Raw genomic sequence first — 21,480 nt, 5'->3', positions numbered from 1 at the left:
CGCTCCAAGCTCCCCAGATACTTTGCAAACTGTTATATCAGCACTTTGCCATCAAATCTCCACTGCTCCAAGCCTGCTCTGCACAGCCTGCTCTTGCACAGGGACAGACTCTGGCCCAAACACTGCCTTTCCAGAGGTGACCCCAGTGCTGCCAGCTGGGTTTCAGTGCTGAGGCTTCTTCAAAGTGAACAAAACCATGACCTGCTCCAACTGCCCTGTCCATCAGCTGCCTATCAGATTCTGCCACTGCTTACTGCTGAGGGGGTGATTTTGAGGTAGAAGCCAAAGGAAGAGCCTTCCACTTCTGCTTGTGACAACCTCTGTGTTAAATCCAGTTGGGTTTTTAAGTGTCCTACAAAAGCACAAAATATGTCTTAAAGGAACTTCAAAACAACATGCATGGAATAGGACCTCATAGAGCGAGAGGGGTAAATGTGAAAGATTACATGAATATATATATATATCTGTGTGGCCAGAGAACAGTAGATTAAAATATATATTAAACACTGCAAAATATCAGGTTATAAAACTTCCCCTTGCCAGGAAGTGACCTTAAATATTCACTATTTTATTTGTTATCAGGAATTTTCTTATGTTTATTTGCTTAAGCCTGCTCCATGCTGCGTCTTTGGTGTGCCTTATTCTTGTGTCTGTCTTACGTCCTCCTGTGCTGCCTGTAACTCCACCCCGTGTTGTCCCTGCTCTCCGTGCCAAGTGAGGAGGTTAAAGGGACAAAACAGCAGAACTGGTGTTTCTAATGGAGAAAGTATGGTCTTAATCAAATAAACCCAATCTCCCTGTAATTATCTCAAATTAATGTTCGTTGTGTAATGTTATGCCTACATAATCTGGGTTAAAGCTGTTATATCATATTGTTATATGTATACATTATATGTATTGTTATATGGAACAACATGCAAACCACTCCAGGGCCATCAGCTTCTTATCACTGCCATCTACATCTTATATTCACTCAGAAAGTATGAATTGAGGCAAAACAGCTAGACATTACCAAAACCCCAGTTATTTTAGATCAATTATGATCAGAAATATACTTCTATGAAATCATATGCTGGGGCCATATACCCACCTGCATACACATACATTTCCCGTTTATGTACTCAGTCAATTCAGTGTTAAAATAACATTTTTCTCACCCCCAGCATAGCGAAATGTAAATAGGCAACTTGTTTTGCTGCTCTGCTCCATATATCATTGCTGAGTATCAGCCACAAAAGGGTCCAGGAGTTAGTGCTTAGCTGGCAATTTTGCTGATAATGCAGGAGTAAGAGCAGCCTGCTCGTTTACAGTCACATCACCTCTGCTGACAGAAGTAAAAGTGGGCTTTTGTCATTGTCAATAAACAAAGTAGAAACTGCTCTGGAGATACATGAGCTGTGGTAGCCCTGTTGCATCAACAGGCAAAGAAGGGGAGGGCCAGGCTCTTCCAGCAGCTGGCTGTGAGGAAGGACTTGCCTGCTTGTAACACGGCTCTTCTCTGGTCCTGGCTTGGCTTGCAGGCAGCTCACAGACCCTGGCCGGGCCACGCTCCCCAGACGTGGGGGCTCAGAGCTTGATGGCCCGGCTGACACTGGCCACTGCATCTCTGCCAGGCAGTAATGTAAGTCCTACAGCTGGTGGGAGTTTTTCCATCAAAACAGCTGGTTTTCATCAGAAAATGCCAGTACATCAAAATCAGCAGGCTTTGAACAGCAGAGCAGTTTCAAATGAACTTCTGAGTAAAAAGAAAGATTTTTTTCAGGACCTGCCTCATTCCTTGCTGGTTTCTTGAGCTGCACAGTTGCCCAGGACTCCCACATCTGTGTCTCTGGGGAGCTCCTAATATTTCAGACTTCTTATTTTCCAGGGCTGGTGTTACGGAGGCTCTCAAATAAACAAACAACCACCAAAAAAAAAAAAATTATTATTATTAACACAGTTAACAAGCTCTCTGTAAATTACAGGTTCGAATGTCTGTGAGAGGAGAACAGAACAACTTTCTAGGGTTTAACAGCAACCCAAAACGCAGAACAAAGCCCCACTCCCTAGGGTTTAATGGCAGCTCAGGGCAGTGTCTCGACCCAAGGCACCTCGAGGAGTTTCCTTGGGCAGTGTCCTGACCCAAGGGGAGAGTCCTCGACTGCAGCATGCTGCTCCAGGGGACAAGCTCCAAATGGCTCCCCAGGGGACTCCATTTATACTCAGGCCAAATCTGACCTGTAGTCAATAGCGGCTCCCACTAGCCAAAGGCCCCAACTACCGCGAAGCCCTGAGAACAAAGGCAGCCAGGAGCTGCCACACCTCAGCAGCCAAGAAGCTCTGCTTTCATTGGGTGGATGCACCTGCCACAATCCACCCTGTGACTACAGTCATGATTCAGCTGGTTTCCTTGAAGTGGTGCAGCAGTCACCTCTTGCCTCCAAGGTTAAAAGGGAGTGCGGTCCTGGTGAGTCTCCATACTCATTGTGGATTGTCATCCCTAGATGATCATACAATCAAATCTTAAAAAAACAACCCTCCAACCATACAGTGTATTAAACTCAAAACTGAAGGAATCTGATTAACCATTCTAACAATGAAGATTCAAACATATCCAATTAATCAATTAATGCTTAATATAGCAACAATTGCCTCAAGTCTCTTGCCACTTTCTTCATTTTTTGACCTAAAGTGACATTAACACAATAGCACCAAGTTCAATCACATTCTTCTGAATGCTGCCAATTTCACAAGATTCATTTGCCACCACGTTGTCATCCAAGTCTTGATTGTCCATATGGATCCCCATGGCCAAGCAGGATGTCGAAGTCATCTGTTCCTCCAAGATCCTAACAAAAAAACAGAACCAGGCCTCACATCAGAACCCGGGCCTCAAGTTAAAAATTAGTAATTATCTATTGGGCACTAATATGGTGAGTTCTTCCATCTTTCCCTAAGGCTTCCCAAGCATGTCGACAATGCCCATTAGCCTGAGGATAGTATGGGGTGTGCAAACCCCCTAGATTTTACCAAGGTCATAGGCACAATGCTAGCTGAGAGCAACTTCACCATGACAGGTTGGCCTGCGTATATTTTCAGGGGGAATTGGCCCTTATGATTGTCAAATATAGGAGCATCATCACCTGATAATCCCGTAGGACAAAATGCTCGTACTTTTGGGTTCACATAATGTCCCTAGTGCTTATTAACAATAAAAACCGCTTGTACCAACCTTATATCCCAGTTATGTCGTGAAACATTGGCATGTCTCTTGATCAAGCCAGTAATTTGCTCAACCATGCCATTAGCTTGAGGGTAATACGGTGTATGAAACACCCACTTGATGCCTTGTGTGCCCACTCCCGGACCACCCCGGCAGTAAAGTGGCTCCTGTTACCTGATTAAATTGATTTGGGTGTTTCCTTCTCTATCATCTGCCCTGGGTGGCAATAATGATGTCACTGCACATAGGGCTTCCTCGCAGTTTCTCATTGTCCGACTCCCACAGGAGGGGGTGTGGGGGGGTGTTCCAGAGCTCTTAACCCCTACTCCGGGAGTGGTTTTAGCGAGCTTTTGAGCCAGTGCATAGCAAGCAATTGTCTGCGAGTGCCTATATCCCCAGACAGGACATGCAAATGTAAACTGCCCGCCCTCCCACACGGGAGCAAAGCCATCTCTGCTTCTGACAAAGGAACCACAAAGAACTGGTCCCAGACATGGCGGGAGGCTCCTGCAGGGCACGCCCAGCCCAGCCAGGCCCTGCAGCTGACAAAAGGCCTGGATGGGCATTCAGCCGCCCATAATCGGCTGTTAATTGCCACCTTTTGTTTGGTTTGGGGATTGGTCACACCGGAGAATTCTAAGGGGAATGTGTACGATTTATAACCTTTTTTCAGTATCATGAATCACCTCAAAAATACCCTGGTTTGGCAGCAGTTGGCAATGGATATTGAGAGACACAGGTAATTTCTGTCCCCCTAACTCCAAAACTCCACACTGCTGTCTGGCAAACACCACTGTTTACCTGCCAAAACATCAAACCCTAATATTTTTCCTTTGTTCTCGAGTTCTGCCGTCCAGCAATTGCACCAACTTCGAGATGTTACCAGTAGATTGCCCATGTAATATTGCCCGGGGTACCCCCAGTGCCAACGCCTTCCGCCAAAGATGATTCCTTCCTGAATCGTAAAATCGACCTGACTTATCCCTTAACTCTCTGCCAGGAGGCTGCTGGGGGGGGGGGTTTCCGACTGACTTGCCGAACCCTCCGGCTTCCATCTTCACCCCCACCCGGGTCAGTCCAGCCCATCTCTCGCCCATAAGTAACCAGATCATGTAACACTTCTGCCCACGTTAACACGTGCACATGAGGGTTGGAGGGGTTTCGCTGGTTGCATTCAATAGCTCTTTGCACACTTTCTCTGAGGGACTGGACATGGATCTTTAAGGCATCCGGGAGCCCTCTAATAAGAGCTCTAAGGTGGCTGGGATCCACCGGCATGGCAAGCAGTATTCCGCATCACCTGAATGCCAGCCGCCTTTTGTACTCCCTCCGACAGTCCCTTTACTTTAATGGTAACAGGTTCCCCCCTCTCCTTAGGGTCCACACCCCAGCCCAGTAAGCCACTTGAGATGATATCAACTGGTTACCCGCTGGTCCATCACTTAAAAACACTCCGGGACCCCAGAAACCTCCCGTCTCATCATCACTCAACAAAATTTAATCCCCCCCGGTTAAAGAAACTTTCCACAAATACTCGGTTTCAGTTTCACCCGGTTTATACAAATATTTAACCTGAAGTTCACTAAGCTCGGGTCCTATCTAGGGGGTTGTACGGACCATGGTTCGGGGGTTCCCACCTTGTGGACCTGTATGCCTTTCTGTTTTAATGAGAGGTCGCACGTGTCTTTCCTCCAATTCCTCTATTTCCTCCGAGCCACTTTCATCAGACTCTCCCCAAATATCTCCATCCCACTCCTCAAGATCTACACTGGTAATTAACTTTCGAATCTGAGCACGCTAGGAGGCTTTTTTGCTCGTGCCAGCATAATTTCAATTTTTTTTTCTAATAACCACCTTCTCTCTCTTTCTTGTAATAATTCTGTCTTTAAATGATCGATTTCCAACCGCTCCTCTAAATTCTCTTTCTCCACTACTACAAAGTAATCCTGCGCCTGAATCAAGCAGGCACCTAAAATGGCGCCCATTTTTCCTTCACTTCCGCTTATCCACCAACTTCCCTGGCTTTGTTCCAACTTTCTCACAACTTCCACGGGATCAAACCACCTCTCCTTCGCCCATTGTACATCTGGGGGAGAAGGGGCACAACTATATTTCTGTAATAACTCCTCTATCGACATCCTGCTGACTACGCCAGTTGTTACGGAGGCTCTCAAATAAACAACCAACCACCAAAAAATAAAAAAATTAAAAATTTATTATTATTAACACAGTTAACTAGCTCTCTGTAAATTACAGGTCCAAATGTCTGTGAGAGGAGAACAGAACAACTTTCTAGGGTTTAACGGCAACCCAAAACCCATAACAAAGAACTCTATAGGGTTTAAGGGCAACCCAAAACGCTTTATCACTCACCTGACAAGTGAGGGCTCTCAACCTCAAAGACCTTCTCAGGGCAGCATCCGACCCAAGGCACCTTGAGGAGTTTCCTTGGGCAGTGTCCTGACCCAAGGGGAGAGTCCTCGACCGCAGTGTGCTGCTCCAGGGGACAAGCTCCAAATGGCTCCCCAGGGGACTCCATTTATACTCAGGCCAAATCTGACCTGTAGTCAATAGCAGCTCCCATTGGCCAAAGGCCCCAACTACCGCGAAGCCCTGAGAACAAAGGCAGCCAGGAGCTGCCACACCTCAGTAGCCAAGAAGCTCTGCTTTCATTGGGTGGATGCACCTGCCACAGCTGGGAAGCCTGGAAATGCCTAGGAGGAACAGGGCTTACAGCTCCCTGCAGCACAGGACAAAGCCTGGCATCCTGGAGAATACCATTTCACACCAAGGACATTAAGGTTCCCATGCCCATGCCCAGGAAACAAGGAGCCTGGACACACTGAAGAGGACTTGGATAGTGCAAAAGGAAATTCCCGGAAAAAAAAGGTTTACAGGAACACCAAGCTCTAAACAACCAACCTAAACCCCAGGATTTCTATTCAGGTCTCATACTATCCAAACTTCATTTTGAAATTGGACATCTGCTTTGTGGTCTGTGAAGAACAAACCCAACACCCATCCTCCCACCCCTGGGAAAGGAAAGTGATTGGGCTTTGTAACTCTCCATCCTTTCCTCTCACTTGTTGCAGGAACTGAAGGTTTTCCTGTGGATTTCTTATGGGAAATATATTTCCCTCAGTGCTGGCTTCACGGTATTGAGGGCACACAATTTGTTCTTTTACCCAGGTGCTTATCTCTCCTGTGTTTGATGTTTATAAGAGCTATTTGATGATGATTTCCAAGGTGTCGTAATGACAGGTGTTGCTTCTCTTACATATGCCAGAGTGAAATTGCCTTTATGAGATCCAGAGATAGGGCAGACCAAGAGATGTACTGCTTCGTCTGCGGCTACAAGTCTCTTCTTCTGGATAGACTTTTCCTTCCACCACCCAGGGCAAGACTGGATGTCCAATTGGGTAGGTCATTTAACATTGCTGGAGGGAGCAAAGGCTACTCTGCACAGTCCAAGGGCTTTTTGTACAAGGTGACAAGCCCACAGCCCTCATTTCCTTTCCCACACTGAGCTGTTCAGATGCCTTACCAGCACTGAGCACCCGCAGCTCAGAGAAACCCAGCCTGCAGGACTCACACTGAAGGTGACATTCAGGGGCATTCTGCAGAACTGCAGATACCTAGCTCTGACAGACACACTTCCCAGCCCAAAAAGGGACAAGGCACACACTTATAATAACTTCTCTCCAGCTTCCATTGCTGTTTCTGGTTGATTATCTGTGGTTAAGTGTTCGCTTAGTTATAAGCACCAGCTTGAATTCCGCATTAACAAACACATCAGACACTGACATGTTCCTCCAAAGGTCTGGTTTAGCATCACCTGATGCAGAGTGGAGCAAAGGAACACCAGCTGCAAAGGGTGGCAGACCCTGAGCCGAAAGCAGAGAATTGCCATAGCTCTGGCAGAATTTGAGGAAAGGCATTAAATACATCTCATTTCTTTTGCTTGTGGAAAGTAAAAGGAGTAAGTGACATGGGGTACAACAGACAAGAGAACATGAGAAAAGATGAGGGGCTCGATGGGGAGAAAAGGTTTCCCCTTGTCACCACTGAGGCTTGGTGCCTTCTGATGTCAAATATATCCTTGCCTGATTACCCTATTTTCCCTACCATTACTTGATTACCAGACCACTTTGTTGCTTTAGTGCATTAAAAGCATGTGCCAACAAGGCTGTAGTATTGTGCCTCCAGCAGAAATGGCCAGAAATTCTCACCGTGTTCAGCATGGTGTCTTTTTTTGGTCCATCAGAACTATATGCAGCTCAGATGACCTTGCTGCCCTCCGTGACCAGGCTGCCACCCCCTCAGAAACAGAATGGGCACAAGAAATAAAATGTTTAGAAGAGGTTAGAATTCAATAAATGGAGAGACAAACAATTTGACTTGGGAAATGGCCCATCCTTTTCCCACCCTGATAGACATGGACTTACTGAACTTGGAGACACATGACTGATCAATCCTTCACTTCTCTCTCTTTGGTTGTCTGCTTTTGCCGTGTCTGCTGCTGGCAGAGGAAGTTCTGCACTCAGCTGCTCACATCCAGATGTCATGAGAGCTGATCAGCACTGTGTTCAGACACCAGAGTTCAGAACATGCCCTGTTTTACTGGCTGACCCCCAGCTCCAGCGCTCCTTCACTCTTGGCCTCATCAGGTTTTCACTACAGGAAAATTTGGGCACTCCTTCCACTGCTTTGGTTTTCATTAAAAACATGGTTTTAATTACACTCATTATTTTAAGAACTCAGATAGCTTTAACTGAGATAAAAGTGGATTTATTCATTTAAAATCTCTTTTTTATCATATGACTTTTCATGTTCTAATCAAGGCTTGAAAAATTACAGATTTCCTATGGTCCATGTTTCAGATAAGGGCTCAATGCTAGTTTGCTACGGGGGATTAAATATAAAGGAAAGATGAAAGAGTAAATGCAGTCCTCTGTGTTCGATACAGAAGCTGACCATACCGTTTCAAGGCATGTTTCAGACAGAGCTGTGCAAAATGATTTGGAAAGGAAAACTCAGCTGTAGGCCGAGAGAATTCAGTGTTAACTGCAGCAATGAGATCTCTCTCTCTCCTTTAACTGAACTTTATCAGAAAAACAGAAACAGCCTTAATATTCCTAGCACAAACCGGGCGTGCATCCAAAAATATTTTACCTCTGAGTAACTGGGGAAATGAGCTTTTCTACCGTGCGTTCTACTCCAGTGACTCACCAAGTGGCTCAGCCCCCAGCGTAAGGCATCCTTGCACAGCGATCCGTCAGCAGCAGTGCTCAGCCAAGCACATGCCATCACAGTTCACGGGCTGCAAGTAAACCGAAGATTTATTTCACTATGGGTATGAAACGTATATTTCATTATGTCCACTGTGTAGATGTGACATGCATGTAATCTCAGAGAGCTTGATTTTAATATTAAAGCATGGTAAATGCCAGTGTTGCATCAAATACCATGTTCAAAGCAAAACCCTGTTCATGTCAGTTTATGGTGGTCTGTCCCAAATGGCCAGTGGATCTCTTCTGTAATTACACACATGCCTTATTCCTGTCCAGGAAAAAAATTCCAGGAAAATGTTCAGAGGACAAGGGTTGGCCATGCCTGCCCCGGCTGCTGTGGATGTGCCCTCCCGTCCACCTTTTCCAGAGAATAAAGCATATTTATTCTCACTATTGTATTAGAGAAGAGATGCTGATTCTTTAACAAATCCTATGGAAACACCCAACTTTAAGTTCAAAAGGCAAAGCTTGATGATAGAGTGGAGCCAAGAGGAGAGGCAGACCTGCTTCCCTCGCTCCCCCTTGCTTCTTCCTGGAAGTCAATCACTCCCCGCACAGCCCTCTGACCCCTCTCTGGGCAGATTCAACTCACTGAAACAGCAGTATCTAACGCAATGAGAAAAAAAATTAATAGTTCTCTATTTCTAGCTTTGGGAGTTACACTGTCCTGGCAAAGGGTCCACAAAGCGTGAGAGCCAGCACAAGGAAGGGGGCTGGGCTGTGGGTGAGAAATGCAGGTAGCAGAAGGCAGGAGCATGGTGAGGATTTATTATTGCAGCTGTATTGCTGATCCGCTGCCCTGCTGCCCGCTTGGACCCCTGAGAAGTGGCCGCCTGGCCCAGAGCAGCTGTTGCTCTCACCAGTGAGCACGGGGCAGACCCAGATGTGCCAAGCCCTCGCCTGCAGGGCGGTATGACCCGGCTCCCAATCTGCTTTGTAATGACCCAGGAGCCTGAAAAAGCTCCTGAATCATTACTGATCATTCACGTGTCATTTTTCATGTGTTAGCAAACAGCTTATGGAGACAAGTTGTTCTGACGGCAAGACAGACACCTTGTTCCTCATCTAGAGGAGAAGGCATTCGCTTTTCAGTAGATATTGCATGAAGTCATTGATGATTCCTGCTTACCAGCCACCATTTTAAGTTTCAATCTAAACCACACAGAAGCCAATATTAAGACCTGCTGACTCCAGTCATGTTGGGATCTTTTTTTTCAAAATAAATGCCAATGTAATGCAGGTTTTTACATGCAATATATCCCTTATAAAAGGAAGTTGTGGGTGTACCTGTTTATTTTATGGTGTATATTTTTGCAATGAATTAAAATGCCAAAATAAATTTCAAGGACTAAGCTGAAATTATGCACAGAAGGTATGCCGACTGGGTGCAGGAAGTACCTTGTCACTCACTGGTTTTGGTTAAAACAAGAGAATGGAAAATGTCCCTCCTCCCACATTTGCTGAAGCATTTTTAAATGAATGAGCAAGATCTTTTGCATCATGGTTAATTACAGAGATGGAAACGGGTCTTTCATTGTACCATAGAAAGAGGAGGAGATAAGAAACTAGAATTACAATATAACAGAGCTAATTTCTGAACTCAGCTGTAACTATGGCAACCTTCATTCACAGTATTTAACTGAGAGTATAGAAAAATAGTGCACTCAGCAAGCCTGAATAAATTATCTACATCACTGGCTTACAAATGTCTCAAAGACATGAACTTTTACAAAAATTAAACTTTCAAGAAGTTCATATTTGCAGAAATCATTTGACATTACCTCTGCATTCCCTGTTCGTGTTGACTACAGGGACATGTATTTCCAGAGTGGCCAGGTGTTAAGGGAGATACATTTCAAGATGACAGGCAAAGGAAAAAAAAGAGGTGAAATCCAGAATTAGGTATTAACATAAATTCTAATACAGTGTCCTGTAATTGGGCAGTTAGTTAAAAGCTGGCACTCTCAGCAACAGTATTTTAGTTTTCCTTGATTGTATCAAATCAAAAGGTGACACTGGGCCAAATTCTTCTCTCACTTAGACGTATGTTTTTCCCTCCCACCTTCGTTGGCGTCAGCAGCCTCAGCTTGCTGCGTTGTCACAGTCCCCAGTGCTCCTCATACGTGAGCTTGAATAAGGGAGTAGTGTGGAATTAACAGAAAACAAAACAAAGCAGAAGTAATGGATCAATATAGTGACATTTTCTCCGCACATTCAGCTCCTCTGATGTTCTGGGCTACCAGGGAGGTGCTTCACTCCCTGGCTGCTCCCTGACATGTGGCACAAGCCTGTCATTCAGCTCTGCTTCATACAGCATTTTTCTCTATTCTTCTGATGCAGAAAGTGGCTGTAGCTGACAGAGGATAAAGCAAAAGGAAGAAAAATAATAATTTTCAAACACCAAAACCAAACCTCTCCTCTTTATATATTTGATGTAGCTACCTGGTTTGAGGCATCTAGTAAACGAACTTTCACTTGCTATTTATTGGTGACCAAAAGAAGCGGAAGAATGCTCCAGACCCTGTATTTGCTACACCATGCACTATATGGAAGCAACCACACCATAGCTATACTTGACAAACCTTTAACCTAATCCTTAGCCACACAAGATTGATTAATGGCACTTGGACACAAGAAAGAATGAATTTCTAGTTCACAGGGGTGGGAAGATTTCTGGCAGAACTCTTATCACTGAAGGTCTAATGGGGTCAGGGACATGTGGCTTCCCAACACCACACTACACCTGATGATTTGGCCTTGGTAGAAAGGCCAAACAGACCTAAGCCACGGTCACAAAACACAAGGTAGGGGTGGCAAGGCACCTGAAGGAATTATGATTGCTGCCGGCATGCTAAAATGCTGAAAACATGAGGGTCTGGCACTGTGAGTACTGTAAAGATGGCCTTAGGGAATGACCCTGGAAAATGGTACGGCGTAGGAAGAGACTCAGTCACGCTATAGTCCCTTTTCCCTTAGTCAAATTTTCCTTGTTTCATATATAAAATCCCTGTTCACAAGAGGGTTGGCATTACTGGTTACAAGCAGGGAGGCACTTGAGATCCAGAGGTTTTTCTATTCTCATAGGTCATCCTTAAGTATTTGAAACTAGCCTCTTTTTTTTCTTTTTTTTTTTTTTTTTAAGATCTGGCAGCAAAACAACACTTTTTAACTTTTCTTTCCTGATATGACTGGAATGTTTGGGTGTGAGCCTTGCTGCAGTAAGCGTTACAGCCTAAATGCTGTGTGGCAAGTCCCATGCCTTTGAGCACAAGCTGGGCATGGGGAATGCACTTCTTGTGCACATGGGAGCCCTAATATATCGCTGTCTGGAAGCAGTTCAGAGTTGTCAACGATGCAGATTTGCTAATCAAAACTCCACACGGCTGAAGGACACAACACACTGACCTTTACTACAGCCCTGGGAATCCTGCAGCAGCCTGAAATTACTTTCTAGAGCTGCTCCCACTGCTTGAGTTGGAGAAGACTCTTTGCCAGCACTGGTGGGGATACTGTGCCTCTGAACAAAGCACCTTTTTAATATGTACTTTTCAGAGAGAAGGGAGGAATTATCTCTGATTCAACAAGGCTTTCAGATACCCTTTCCAGATTACTACAGTGGTTTCATTCAGTTATGCAGACTTCAAATTAAAAGTTAATGAAAACTAACACACTTCTCATTTCTCCTGAGGCGCATTTGCTCTCTTATTTAGACAGCTGAGCAAAGTAAGTTGAAAGAAAATTCCTCCTTGTTTGACAAAGGGTGCAGGGACTCTGAGAACTGCCTGGCAGCACACTCCTGCATCAACGCCATTGCTGTAATTTTGAATCAGTCATGCTCATTTTCCAAGTTCATGTTATAGCCACCTCCCACACAGCAACCTGTGTGCAAGTGAAGTATCATTAGGTCTGATGGACATCCTTTGTCTTCCCAGGAAATGACTAAATGGTATCCTCAAAAAGCTGACAATTGGAGAGTTGTAGAAATTACAGACTCATGTTTGGCACGGAGTGTCATATTCGCAGCTGTACTGACTGCTTGCCAGGAGCCATCTGCCTACAGAACATGCTGTCTTCCAGTTGCTCGACCTGAGATAGTTCAAGAGGATAAGAGCAGTGCTAGAGAAGCGAACAGACTTTCTCTTTGCAGATTTCCCTTGTCTGGTTTTATAACTCTCCTCCGGAGGAAAGAGAGTTTGTTGCCAGTTTCCAGGTGATGGCAGATTCAAGCAGGGGTTTCCAAATTAACCTAAGGCATTGCTTTTTGACTCTGGGTATCCTTCCATTATTAACATGCAAGAAACACACAAACCTCTGAATCTTTTATATTTTACCCACTCATACATGCAAATACAAAACAGAAAGACTTGAATAGAGGAAAATCACTGGGATTTCTTTTTGCTAACATCTTTAAACCCTTAAAGCTTCATAGCCACTGCTCTTCCTTATTCCAGCTCCCCTTTTATAGCTGTTCATGTTTGATCCCAGCAATCACCTTGAGTCATGATGCTGGTACTGGGTATACTGCAATAGAACAATTCCTTTATTTAAAAAGACATGTATTAAGTTCTTGTTTTTCTGAACACAGCAAAAAGCAGACAGGCAAAGAGCAAGAGCCCACCTGTGCTCACATCCAAGCCTTTCCCAGGAAGTCCTTTGCCCCAGTGTTCTCTTTCCTTTCAGTATCATGTCCCTGAACTCATTTTACTGTGCTCTTTGCATTTCTACCCTTCGTTTTCTGGTTTTTTTGCCGCTCTGACATGCACAGATGTGACTCCACAACTCATGGCTTAACCGCTTTCTGTCTGTATCATTTACCGGTATACTGTATTAGGCAGCCTGTATGGGACACGCTATTACTTAATTTTGTTATGTTGGGAGGAGTTTTGGATACTTTGGGAGGTGGATTGTACTGTTTTGGTTTTCAGTAATCAGAGACATTTAAGTGCTTTCTCACACCAAACCAATTTAATGTATTTTTTTCTCATTCCATAACTTGCTCTTACTATTTTCAACAAGAGTTGATGTGATCAAAGGCTGGATTACATTTTGCTGCATGAAAATGGAAGTAATTGAGAATTACACATGCGGGATTTCACAAATGGCCAGAATGATGTTGGGATAGCTGCATAGGCTGATGGAGAGAACAAAAATCACTCCCAGGGTGTGGCTCTGTATTCTCTTCTGCTTCCGCAGCCCTGCTGCAATGCCCTTCCCTTCTGCCAGAGACTGCTGCCTGCCCTGCTCTGCCTGCAGAGTGGTCTGTGGAGCTGTGCCCTGGTCTGCTCTGTGCAATGATCCAAGTTTAAAAGTGCTTTTGGGGTAGTTCAGAGCACTTGCACTTTAAAGTATGGCCGGACACACTCTTGCAGGGCTGGTGACTTGAAGGGCCTGGGAGGGGACATGAAGGAGGAAGCAAGAAATAGCTTCCTAAAAATGAGGGTACAGATGGATGGCTTAAACCAGACAGGTGACGGAGTGAATGGAAATATATGGACCTGCCCTAGGGACCTCCACAGTTATCTGTTCTTGTACCTTTTACCTGAATGGTATTGGTATGACTGAGCCAGATTACACAAGAGCGTAGTGACACATCGCAACCTGGTTGTCCAGCGGGTGGAACAAAGCACTCAAGTACGTACTTCGACCGTGAATCGAACGTTTTCCATTGAGAACAAACGGTAAAGGAGATTAATGGCTGTGAGCACTGAAAACGAATGAGCATGAAGACTGTGCCTATGATGACAGTATTTGTGAATGCATTTGTTTTCTGAGGATTGAAAGTAAATATTTTATTCATTGTCTCATGTAAATGCATGATTATGTCAGCAACACATATAAAAGAAACAGGAATATTGTATGCTACTGCAGTTTGCTAAAGAAACAGAAATACTAACTTGAAGTCAACCAGTCCTTGATAACCAAAGCTGTAATTTAAAACGTAAATGCCTTTCTGAGCTCATCTATTCTAAGCTGGATAGAGCCCAGCATGTTTCAGTTTTTAAATAACTCATTCCCATGACCTTTGCAACTCACTACCTTACACAACAGTGCAAAAAAGAGCCTCATACACATGACTCAGGCTGCCTTAGGGTTGCTGAAATTTAAGAAGGCAGCCTACATAACATGATCACAAGCAAAAGGAAAATAAAAGACTGATTATATAACATCCAGCCAAATTGAACAAACCTCTGCAGTTACACAAATCTGTGGGCTGCAGAGATGCATCTGAAGTTCAAAGAAGTTTTACAGAAAGGGCCTGATGTGGCTGGTGTTTAGCCCCAGTGTTTGGTATCAATGCTGGTAGAAGAAATAATCCTTCCTCTCAAAATACTACTCTAAAACACTTAGCTTGCAATCTGGACATGTTCCAGGACATTTGAAACACATTGAGTAAAATGATCATGGGGAAAGAGTAAGGTGCCTGGACTGCTAACTTGCAGGCCCAAAATCATCCCCAGGAAACATATGCCATGAGCTCCTGACAACAAGCAGGATAGCAGTCACCTTACGCTTACTGAATGTCTTCCCGATGCTCACAGATCTTTCTGGAGGTTCCTCAGAGGCACAGCCCCTCTGTGGAGAAATCTGTGATCTTGCATCACCTCCCTGGCCTGTGCCACCGGGACATCATTGATCTGTGCAACTGAACATGCAGGTTATTCGGCCTTGCAAGCTAGATCCAGCCCTGGGCTGGAATCCAGAGCCAAGGAAGGCATCCAGGTGCCAATCCAGGGCAAAACTAGAGTGAGGATCCCTGAATGACCTTCTAAAAAACTTCTCAGAACAAGAAGGCCACCCCTAAAGCAGGCCTGCTAGAAACGGTCGCAGTCCAGTCTTCTCTTTTGATTAAAAGCCTGGCACAGGAGCACAGCTTTGTTCTGCTGAGAGCGACAGGATCTCTCAGAGGGAGGTGTCTACCTCCAGTTCCTGAATACCATGAACAAAGCTCCAATTTCTCTTGTAAGACACTTTCTCTTGTTGCTCCTTCTGCTGGTTCCTGTCTTACCGTGTAATAGCCTAGCGGCTAAAGCTTTCTCCCTGTAACTGGAAAACACCGGTGTAATTCTCACCTTCAGTCCACACTGCCTGGTTTTCCAGGCGGTACTGTTCCTGTTCGGCTGTAGGTCAGCTGAGGTGAGGGCAATCCTTCGCCCTGCAGTGAAGACTGGTCCCGAGTTACACAGGAATCTACCACTCCTTGTCTCCGAGGCAGCAACTGGGACTCTGTAACCTTCCACTTAAGGCACCTACCTGGAAGAAAAGAATAATTTACTGGATCTAGCCCTAAACCTTAAGATCTTTTAAAACTATTACATTAGTTATATATTAGACTACATTCTTAGTTATTTGTCTGTGTCTAGACCCAAGCTAACTCCTTTCCAAGCCACTTGGGAAAGTATTTTCCTTGTTTTGAGAAGCACGCTGTCTAGGGACAGGCAGACAAACCAGACTGAAGGTAAGAGGCTAGAATAAATACATTTTTGGTTTGTTGTTTAAAAATATAAACTAAACATACAGTATAAAGCAAACAGTAAATATTCATGTAGGTGGGTTCACTTGAGATAATAACTCTATTAACAAAGGAAAACAGTAACCTAACTCATCTTGTACAGGAAAAAATAACAAATGCTTATATTTTTTCATCAAATTTCAAACCCCAGAGGATACAGCTGGGTCTTATTTTCCCAGCATTTAGGCAAGGGTAAACCGTAGGAAAGTAAACAGGAGTGAGAAGGAGGTCACTTTTGTCTGGTGTTCTTTCTAAACTTCCTTGTTACAAGCGGAAATGGGACCTGATGTAACCCCTGGCCCAGAGACACCTAAGAGACTGGTTCGGTGTCTGCTCTTGGTTCTAAATCTAAATTTCTAATTTTCTCTTCCATAACTACTTCCCACTCCAAGGTACACCCTCATGCTAAGAAGATAACACCGGTACTTCTAGTCATTGGCACTGGTTGCTCTTCCTCCTTGCTGGAGAAATTATTATTCCTTAGTGTTCACATTTGCCTAGTGACATCTCAACTCAAATCAGCCAGCTGTTTCTACAGACCATCCTTTGGCTTTCCATATCTTGACTCCAGTGATCTCAAGTAGAGATGAAAGGCCGTATCCAATTAAAAATCTCTAATCAATCTTTGATTTCAGAAGTATCACATATGATAAAATGAAACTGGGATATCATTGTTCCAGCAGTATTAGGTAAATAATATTTTGTCTGTTGCTAAGCATAAGCTATTATCTTTCTGGAAAAATGCAGGCAGATTCCTCTCCCCTCCCAGCTTTAATCTCCACTACTTCCCCTGGAGCTTACTGAATCTTTTGCATGGCAGCAACCATAACTGCAAATGTAGTTACTTTTTTAAATGACTGTAACAAATAAATTTTAAAAATGCACATGATGAGCTACAGCTGGAAAAGGGATCAGCCCCTTCAGAGCTAAGATAATTGTTGGAGCCAACCTCCTGATATCCTGAAACTGCCTCCTCATAGCACAGACAGTGATAATGTCGTAAGTATTGAAGCTTCCCAAAAAACCCTATTTTCCAATAACATTTTACTACAGAATTTCCTTTACTTCACCGAGTTGTCAGAATGCTGTATTCCTGAAACTGGATACCAAACCCTGAAAGATCAACCCAGGTGAAGGGTGCAAGCTAGTGTACAACTCCTAGCAAATGCAAAAACCACATTTAGTTCTCTGCCAATGAGACTTGAGGAATATAATAGGATGGTGAAGAGAAGTCCTGAGGGGCAAGAGGCAACAGATACAAGCTGAGCAAAGAAAATTCTGACTAATTAAAAATAAAAAATCTTCACAATGAAAGTGGTGAAGCACTGGAACAGGGCTGCAGGCAGGCTGGGGCACCTCAGTCCTCAGAGATGTCCAGAACGACACTGGCCAAGTCATGAACAACCTGACTTAGCTTTGAAGTTGGTTCAGCTTTGAGCAGGGAGTTGGGCTATATGACCTCCAGAGGTCCCGTCCAACCTCAATTACTCTGTGATTCTAGGAAGCAGGATCCCAACTGCTGAACGAAACCAGACCCAGTGCTTCGTTTCGGAAAGGAACTGAGAGTGAAGATACAAAGGGCCTCGGGGGGGACAAAATAAATCAAACTATCCCTGGGTTCCACGGTGACAGCAAAATACCCACTGAAAGCAATTGTCTCTATGATTCCTCACTGGGCTCCCCTTTAGAAAGGGCAGGGGAGAGACAAGTCATGTGGCTCAGCACTGCTGGCTTACTCTAAGGTTGACACGTAAGATGTTTTTAAAAAATCACCTTCTGCAGGGCTCATTGTAAAACTTCAGAAGCAATCACCGTACCCGAGAACCCAGCTGTGTTAAAGGAGGACGAATGCACCACCCACAGCAAACATTCCCCAAGAGGGAGGCAGAATACATGAATGTACAACCAAAATCTTCCTTTGAAGCAGACTGAAGATCACAGGCCATTGCTATTTGCAGGTACTCCGTCTGCTTTGAGCTCTACTGACACATTTATTTTTGCCATGTAATGCTCCTGATTTCTGCTAAAAATAAATTGCAGCTCTGTGGAACAGCAGATTTACATTGCTGTCATTGCTTCTATAATGCTTTCAGGAAATGAAAGAATCCACTTTAGATTTGCCCTATTCTTCCCATTTATTCAGTACGTGGTATGTTTTTCTCCCTCATTTTCCCCGTTGTTAGGTTTTTCTTTCTGCTTTCAAAACTTGTACAACTTCTGTTTTGGTTTTTTTTTCCTGTTCCAGGCTGGTATGGCAGCATGCCAGGTGGAAGTGTTTGATCTGTGCACGCAATTTTGAGACAGGTTTTATGAGTGACTGCTCTTTTCAACGGGCACCAGAGCAAAATGGCACTTCTGAAACACTGTGTGCAAAGATATCGTAAAAATGTTCAGCAGTCAGGGGATGTACAATCAGTTGTGTTCCTGAACTGGCTTTCAGTAAAACTGAATCAATAAAATATTTGTACATTAGGCACAAGAACTTATCTAAACTAGAAGGTTATTACAAACACCTGATTTAAAATGAAAATGGATTTTGATGATCTGTAATGGGGTTTCTCTGGAAATGTATGTAGAAAGCTTTAGGGTAACTACTGCAGCACTTCAGCTGCAGAGAGAATGCATAGCTGCCCATCGCTTCTGCAATGCAGAATGACCCACTGTTGGCAACAGGCACGGTAGATGAGAGCTGATGTCTTCTGTTACACTCAGATGATAATCCTTCTGTCCAGGGAAACAGAGAGACTTCACATACCTGGAAGCAGTTAAAAGTACTTGCTTTTCCGTCAGTCCTTGACGTAAAATGTTAAACATGGAACAACATGTTTTTATTAATTAAAAATTTTTTTTTATTTAGAATCAGCAAAAATGGACTGTTGCTCAAAGTGCAGAAAAAGGTCTTGGCAGCAGCAAGATGAAGAAAAGGAAAACCTAACTTTCCAGTCAGATTACAACATCCAACTTCTGGCACACCAGCAAACTCTCATCAGCTTGAGGAGCAAAATGTCAGCCAAGTCTTAGTATTTTGTCTTTCATTTGTGGGATTTCTATATGTGGCTGCTAAGGCCAAATTCTCTTCTCACTCAGTATCTGGAAATTCAAATTCTGTCTTTTGTTCAAAGAGATATGTGCTATCAACAGGGTACTGTGAGACACGGAGCCATAGCTTCCAATATCAGCCCTAAAAGTAGCTCCTCTCGTGGCCTTAAATCAGGAAGAGAAAGGGATGAATAAAATAGATAATCAGGTAGCTATAATTTAAATTTAAATACCTTTCAATTTCCCAGCGTGTTACAGGAAATTAAACTAATGGTCACAAGATGTTCTGAAGACCAAAAGTGCTAAATGCTAATTATTTCGTGGATTTTTTTTCTCGATAGGCAACTCTAGACAGCAACATTCTCTTCAGAAGTCAAACATGAATCCACTCTGCAAACCCCGTACTTCCAACAGAAATAGGAGATGCAGTGGTGACTTCATCTCAATCCATTTCTGTATATCGACTCATACGACTATCACTCAAATACACCCAAGCACAGGTCTGTCTTCGCACAGCCTTTTACCTTCTGATGGGGTAAGAGGATGCCTTAATTGTTCCATCTTACGTAGTCTTTAAGAACATTTCTAAACTTGTATGCTTTACAGTCACTCTTGCTGCAAGTAGAAAATTATGTAAATGGTTGTTGTTACAGCACACTCTGCCAATCTATTTCTAACTGTGTGCTACATTTAAAAAAGAATGTAAATCATTCATCTTCCATGCTGTTTAATGAAGTCTTTAATGTACAATGGTGTCTGTCAGATACCTTTCTAAAATTTTATTCTAAAATAAGCCTCAAAGAGAACATGATGGTGTACCGTTCTAGATAAACAAATAAATGTCATAAAAGCTACCAAGAATGCAAATAAATGAACATTTTGATACTCTGTGCTTTCAACTACTACTGTAGAAGACTTGCATTTTTAAGGGTGCCATCATTTTATCTTTCTGGCTGGCTTTCACATATAAGGTCACAGGGCAGTACTTTCTACTCTCTTATATCCCAAGTAGACCTCTTGAGTCTTCTGGGCACTAAGTGCACATTTTCCTTAGTTTCCTCTACTGATTTCAGTATACAGCTGTACACATCCTACCAACTGGATAAAGATGCAAGTATAGGCAAAATCTGTTTTGCTACAGCTGCTAAAGGAATGCTAATTGCAACACTCCACAGGCTAGCCGAACATCTGCTGCCAACAGTGCACAGCAAAGTGGGCATCCCGGCCACCCTGAAAATAGAAAGGCATGAGAGCACGTGCATCTATAAACAGAGAAAGAGATGATCAAAGAAATCAAAACGTTGTTGAATGTATATACTTTCAGTATTCAAAAATTTACATGAAGAGTAAGGCTGGATCAAAGTATCTCGAAAGCATATGCAAAATTGAATGTTGCCCTAGAGATGTGGAATAGGGACAGGATCATATCTAATGGAGGGGAGAGAAAGGAAGGAGAGGAGGCTACTGCTCCTGCCACACTGGTAGGAAGGATGGGTGCTGCTCTTCTGGGGAAGGACTATTCCCTCTCGGTAGCCATTGCCCTCAAACCATTCGTTGCTGGCAGCAGCAGCAGCAAACGTGGCTTTCTCAAGAAGCAGTGGGCAGAGGTGTCCCTGTCTGTTCGCACTCTGTGGCAGCCTGCTTTACCTGGAGTGACTCTGGTGAAGACAAAACACCAGGGAGCAAATGAAAAACAAAAAAACCCAAATGTTGCAGCACAGGCTTCAGTGGTCTCCTGCAGAGTTAACATGCCTTGTGACTGTTACACATTTCAAGGGAAAAACCCCACAATTCCCACTCTCTAGTATTAATTCTGAGTAAAACTCAATACGCCCTACATAAGTTTTTAGACATTTTCCCATTTTCAGTCTCCTTAACAGGCTTTGACTCCTGACCAAAGGAGCGTGGGGGGCAGGTTGCTGCGAGGGTGACTGTGGCACGGCCACACGTAGAGGACAACGGGACGAGCCACCCCGGCCTTCCCTTCAGTTCCTCGACTTCGTACCAGCAGGAGGCCGGGGACAGCGCCTGGCCGGTTTTTATCCACAAATCAAGGGTAATCACCTGTAACATCCGCGTTGCACTCCGGGAGGAGCTGCCAGCAGCAGGTACGGCAGCCCTCACCTCTGCCTCAGTCCCAGGGTGAGGAGGAGGAGGAGGAGGAGGAGGTGAAGGAGGCGACGAAAAGGCGGGCGGCCGGACGCGCGGTGCCGCAGGGCAACGCGCTCTCGGCGCGCATCGCCCCCCGCCCTTCCTCCCTTCCTCCCTCCGAGTGCGGCGGGGCTCGCCCTCCCACCGGCGGTTCCCTCACGGCGGGGCAGCTTCGCCCCACTCCCGCGGCGATGCGGGGGCTGAGGGGCGGCGGGGTGTTCCCTCACGCACAACGGGGGGAGGGGTGGGGTGGGGTGGGCGCGTCGCCGCCGCCACCGCGTTCGCGC

General features: G+C 44.5%; 1 long non-coding RNA gene across 2 annotated transcripts; it reads right to left on the bottom strand.

The window, feature by feature from the left end:
• Positions 1-1,907: 1,907 nt before the first annotated feature.
• Positions 1,908-21,287, bottom strand: LOC141932822 (uncharacterized). 2 transcript variants are annotated; one of them, XR_012625935.1, is made up of 4 exons: positions 21,107-21,287; positions 15,564-15,744; positions 8,432-8,522; positions 1,908-2,828 (listed from the first exon to the last, which is right to left on the bottom strand). It is a non-coding gene; the product is annotated as an uncharacterized LOC141932822 (long non-coding RNA). The 2 variants fall into 2 exon arrangements; XR_012625938.1 differs by lacking the exon at positions 8,432-8,522.
• Between the last annotated feature and the right edge of the window lie 193 nt (positions 21,288-21,480).

Source organism: Strix aluco, chromosome 1 (genome assembly GCF_031877795.1).
Source record: "Strix aluco isolate bStrAlu1 chromosome 1, bStrAlu1.hap1, whole genome shotgun sequence".
In the NCBI taxonomy this organism is placed as follows: Eukaryota; Metazoa; Chordata; class Aves; order Strigiformes; family Strigidae; genus Strix; species Strix aluco.
The sequence above is the reverse complement of the archived record's forward strand: the minus strand, read 5'-3'. Positions and strand labels throughout refer to the sequence as shown.